This window comes from Sinocyclocheilus rhinocerous, unplaced genomic scaffold (genome assembly GCF_001515625.1).
Source record: "Sinocyclocheilus rhinocerous isolate Xijiao unplaced genomic scaffold, SAMN03320098_v1.1 scaffold3144, whole genome shotgun sequence".
NCBI lineage: Eukaryota > Metazoa > Chordata > Actinopteri > Cypriniformes > Cyprinidae > Sinocyclocheilus > Sinocyclocheilus rhinocerous.
The window spans coordinates 195692-201691 of record NW_015624539.1 but is presented as its reverse complement, the minus strand read 5'-3'; the positions used below and the strand labels follow the sequence as shown (position 1 = coordinate 201691).

At 34.9% G+C, this 6000-nt stretch overlaps 1 protein-coding gene across 1 annotated transcript in view; it reads left to right on the top strand.

Annotated features, from left to right (window-relative positions):
- Positions 1–6000, top strand: part of dhx36 (DEAH (Asp-Glu-Ala-His) box polypeptide 36) — a 29798-nt gene that overhangs the window by 3117 nt on the left and 20681 nt on the right. The window lies entirely within an intron of this gene.

Below are 6000 nucleotides of genomic sequence, written 5' to 3'. Positions count from 1 at the left end.
CACATTGGAATCGAAACTGGGAATCGAAAAGAATCGGAATCGATAAGTAGAATCAGAATCGATAAAATTCAAATGATACCCAACCCTAAGCGGAAATGATTAAAAAGGAAGAAAGGATAGAAAAGAGGAGAGGGTAAAAGCTGACTCCAAGAGAAAGTTGAGTAAGCCACACAATTGATGCGAGCCTTGCCAGTTTTAATGTAAATAACAAAATTTAATGTAAATAATTTTTTTCGAACTGTCATTAGGGCGCGCCACCGTTACAATAGTCAGCTTCTAACAGAGAGGTATATTCTTTCCCTAAGTATAATTTTGCCTGTCAGAAAGTTTTCTTAACTGGCTAAAAACCTAACTAATTTATGCTTTGTGCTAGGGCTGTAGCTATCGATTATTTTAGTAATCGAGTATCCTGCCGATTATTCCATTGATTAATCGAGTAATCGGATAAGAAGTAATTGTTCTTTATTAAAGAGCAATACTAAATATTCTCTGCGATTTAAAAATCGTGTTTTTTCATATCGCGATATTATCGCAAATGCAATTAATCGGTCAGCCCTAATTTATGTCGTGCAACTTAACTTTCAAGTTTCAGCCTAACTAAAGCTCAAGCATGACATAAGCATTTACTGTCTTCTTGGAAGGCTTTGTGGCTTTTGTGAGAGGCAAAAATCAGTGGATAGGAAGGTAACTTGGAACAAGAACAAGAGACCATACGCAATTTTTAAACACATTTTTCTGCAACATGAAATTAGAGTTATTTGGGGAATAAACCGTCTTAAATGTCCCTATACGTACTGGTGTGTGTTTGTGTGTGTGTGTGTGTGTGTGTGTGTGTGTGTGTAAAACTTGTTTTTGATATCCTTCATATTCTGTGTGTGGATCAGTTCACAGCAGTGATAGAAATTAATCTGTTCCAATATGTTTAAATTGATTTTTACATTTTATGTTTTTACCTTTATAAAGCCTTTTTTTTTCTAAAAGTGTGCATCATCGTTTGAGTCAAATACTTACATTTAATCAGTCAATTAGAATACAAGACATTTGGGCTGTAACCAAACAAATAATATCAGTATCAAAATTCATCTTTGCAATGCAGAGGAAACACAGAAGCTGCATGGGATGAATTTCCCACACAGAGGGACATGAATGCATTTAACTTGCAGTTACAAATGCATAAATAATATTTTGTTATTTTAAACATAAAACATTGAACACTGATGTTTCAAATTATTTTAAAAACGGGGGAAAAAAACCCACCAGCAGGTGGCAGCAAGTCACTGTTAAGAAGTGAGTCATTGCGATTGAACTGAATAATTTAAACGGTTGATTCATTCAGGAACGAAACGCCGTCATGTTGCACAGAGATGCAAAACAGCGATGTGGCTGTTTTTGGAATTTTTTTGTTGGCAAAATAAAGCAAAAACAGGCATTATAGTGTCTAAAACGTAAGTCTCATAATATTACCTTCTTGTTTATTGAACTGTTGAATAAAATCACATTTGTAATCATGCTGATTTTAGAGGTGAAAACTGGCACTCTTCGTGTGATATTGACTAACTTTCTTTCTGTGGTGTTTTTATGCACAATGGCGTTTAGTCTTTCACCAAACATAGCTAACGTAGGGACATTATAACTAGCCACCATGTTGATTTACGGTCTTAAATATGTCCAGCGCTTTTTTTTTTTTTAAGTCTGGTCCCTGTTTTTATACAGTCTATGGTCTGGTCCAGCGTTTATCGGGTTGTACGTCAGTAATAATGGTCCGTGGGGAAACACTGTGTTCCGTGTGTAGTTACAGTAAATGGACTAAACGAAGCCTATTATTTTTTGTATTCGAGTTACTCTAGGTATTCGAGGAATCGTTTCAGCCCTACTTTGTGCGCTCAGAAATTCTTATCTAGGTTTGCCTTGTGCTCTATAAAGAAAAAAAATGTTTTGCTTTTCAGGTTTGTTTAACAATAATAAGACCACACTTTAATTTAAAAATGTTATTGAAGAAAAAAGTAGCAGTTGTTTAACTGTTGGATTTGAAATTTAGTCTGTGGATTGTGATTTGTATGGCAGTGCTGTAGTAGAATGTAGATCCAGACTGCACAGAATGTTTTAAACATTCAGGGTGAAACTAACAGGCTCTCAGAGACTGAACGTTCTGGCCTAGACTTGAGACATTTCGATGAACTGAACAAGAATGATTTTATGCCGTTCCACTGGAGACACTGTGTTATAATGAGCAAAAAGGCAGATGCTGTTTAGAAGAGTGGAAGATTTTTAGTCAACTTTCAAGTCAAGTCACCTTTATTTGTATAGCGCTTTATACAATCCTGGTTGTCAAAGTAGCTTTACAGTGTCAAACAGGAAAAGAGTTTGTCAATAATGCAAGAAGACAATATGGAGACTATAATTTAATTCATAAATTGATGGGATTGAGGCTGCTTTTGTACAGTAGATTTGTTTTTGTTGTTGCTTGTTTTCTTTGTTTTTTTTTAAAGAGGTCAAATCATAAACGTTTAAGCAGTGCTTTAGGTTTATTCTAGTCAATGTTTAAGGCAGCAAAAACATTCATTATTTAAAGATATTATAGAATTATATTTAGAGCTACTCCAGTTGCATCAAAGTTGCAGTGCTGCACTGTAGCCAAAAACAGTCATGTCTACTGAGTACACAATGCAATGATCTCCTTATTGCAGCGTGATTTCTGCAGTCTTACGAATACTTTCATCATAATTAACACAACGAAAACATAAAGCAAATAAGAGACTCCTTGAGCAGTGTAAACTGTGTCATGGATTACAATAGGAGTTTTGGTGAAAATGCAGAAATCAAATCACTGATATCTTAAATTGACTTCTCCAGTAGTTACAAAGAGAATGTTCTTTGATCGCTTTCTGTATATAAAATAATTAGAATATAGATGAAAGAGAGTCTTCATTCTATTAACAGGAACAGTGTACAGAGCATATTACACGATCACAAGGTCATGATGGTCATCAAATCCGGGTGTTTCAGAAGGGTAGAAAAGAATCATTCATATTATATACTGTTCCTTTAAGAAGTCTTTGTTAACACTGTTTATTGATTGACTTTTAGCATGTGAAATGAGTCCTAGCACTTACTCACAGGCTGCAGGTTTGCTGTTGGGTCCAACAACAGGGTTGTGAAACGTTCTGAGCCAAAATGTGTTGTTTGAGCTGTTAAGATCAGACTGATATGATCAGGGACCTTGTTAAAAATAATTTAACAAGCTGTACACTCACTACTTTACATTGTAGCAAAGTGTCATTTCTTCAGTGTTGTCACATGAAAAGATATAATGTATAAAAAATGTGAGGGGTGTACTCACTTCTGTGAGATACTGTATATAATTTCTCCCTGTCAGGAAGGGAGAGATGCAGGGTAAATGTGCCAGCCCAGTATACATTTAGTCTAGTGTAGTGTTTTTTTTCTTCTTTCTCCTGTGTGTGTGTTTTCATTCAAGCGAGAAAGAAAAGTGGATTAAGCAGCGAGGTCACTGGAACATGTTGTGTCCAAGAGCAGATAATTGCCTCTTCTGAAGGGGAAGAGAGAAGACTGATTAGAGCTTGCTGCCAAACATCTCACAACTCTTCTTTTCTCAGTTCTTTTTTCCCCATTTCTTCTATCTTGTCTTATTATTAGTGGCATCCGGGCAAGCAATACAATTGCTATTCTTAAACATTTGGGGTTAAAGAGAAAAAAATGAAAATTATATTTACTTTATTTTCATTTACTTACCCTTGTGTTGTTCCAAAACCTTTTAAAAAAAGAATGTTTTGTTCATCTTTAAAACACAAATATTTTTGATGAAATTTGATTAGATTGAAATAAAATTTCTGTCCCTCCACTGAAAGTCTATTTCACCAAAACTTTGATGCTTCAACACACATCAACACAGTCACATTTATTTAGGACATCAAATATGGTAAACATGAAAGTTCAACCGTGTTTGCTTGAGGCAAAGCAATTTTTTTTAGAAACTAACTAGCTAAAATATATATATAATTCGTTCATTCATTTATTTATTGCTTTGTAACATTTTTACATTTACCCCCAAATTCGTTGGGGGACTGAATGCACTTTTGACGGTGTACAATCAGAACTCCCTAGCAACTACATAGCAACACCCTGACAACCACCTACTGCATTTGAGACATGTATTGGCGATCATTTATCCCTGTTGTAAGAGTCCGCTACCTCCCATTACCATCTCATCGGCCATTACTTTTGTTCTTTTTAGTTGCTCTCCTTGATTGCCTTATAGCGGCAGATGTCTTTAGAAAGGGGCATAAAGTTCCTTTCAAGTGTTTCTGTACTGGGGTTTAAACCAAGAACAGAACTGCCATTAAACTTTAGTAGTGCACATTTTTATTCAACAGTGCATCTGTTGGGGGATTTAAGCAGAATATTATGCTAGTACTTGAAGTTTTATGTAATGTTTAAATTTTTTTTTTTTTAAATCTTTTCTAATTGGATGATTGGTTGTCAGCTTCAAAGTTCACTTGCCCTTAAAGTGACTTATTATGCAACTAGAAATTTTTTAGGAAGCAGTCAGACCCTGCTATTAGTGAAAACGGAGTTAGCGAAGGGAATGAAGACTTCAGCTCATCAGTTGTCTAATATCCCCTTTACACAGGTCACACACTTGATACCCTTCAAGAGACGAGAGAACAAAAGTAGGGAGAAGGCTGGGTACTTAGAAGTGAGTCAGTGGGGAATCAGTTGCTTTTTCTGTGCCGAAAGAGATGGAGTGATAATGTGAAAAAGTGTGGATGGGGATGCTGGGGAGAAGAGAAATAGCTTGTTAAACTTGTCTTGCTGTGGTGAGGAAGTGTGGAGTACCGGACCTGAGAGAATAAGTTGGAAGGGCAGAGGGTGGGAGAAAGAAATGGAGAAGGAGAGAGATGAAGAGAATTACAGATGTGTATGGCCTCTTTAGGCCATGAGAGGTTAATATGTGCAGGACCTCTCATTTTTTCTCGTTTGTTTTTTTTGCCCGCTCTCCCTCACTTGTACATTAATCTAAAGCATTTGGTGCTCCCAGACACCTTTCCCTATTGCCCTAGTGTGTGTGTGTGTGTGTGTGACTGTGTGTGGGAGCAGGTGAGGAGGTTTAGCATAGTCTTCTGAAGTCTTATGAATTGCTTATGAGTTATCTGTGTTATTATGTAAAATAGAAAATTCATTTGAATTACTGACACAAACATCATTGTTAAGCTGTTTTTCCTCCTCTATGACAGAATAACAAGTCTTGTTCGCGCTGTGTTCTAATAATAATAATAATAATAATAAAAATAAGTTTTCCTATAAAGGGATAGTTCACCTCAATAAAAATTCAATGATCTTTTGTTCACCCTCATGCTGTTTCAGATTACTAATATGACTTTCAAATGTTGTGTGTTCTGTGCAACACAAGGAAAAATATTGAACTGAAATTGAAGTGTAAGTCTTTTCCATGCAATTACAAAAACAAAGCTTTAAAAAGTACACAAAAGCACTGAATGTATCACAAATGTGGTTCATTTGACACATTTACTATATTTCAAAGTCTTTTGAAGCAATAAAGTAGTTTTGTGTGAGGACCTTAGGAAATGTTACTCTATATTATATGGCATGTGTTGGATAGACCACTATTAAGATGCTTTATGGTTGCTTTTGGAAGCTTGACAGCCCTGTATAAATGTCATTATATTAAAAAGAGTGGCCAGAATATTCAGCATTTTTTCTTTTCTCTTTTAGAATTTCTTTATTGAAAACATTTGATTCATTTGTTTATTTTCATTAATTATTGAAAACTTTTCATTCATTTAATTCATTTGTGTATTTGTTTATTTATTCATTCATTGATTTATCTTTAGTTATATAGGATATGTTCTTGCATCTTTAAGCATTATATTTTAGTATTTTAATTATATTGAAAGTATTGCATTATCTCAAACTATTGTATAGTTTATGTCTGTAGTATGTTCATTTTACATTTTTTTTAAT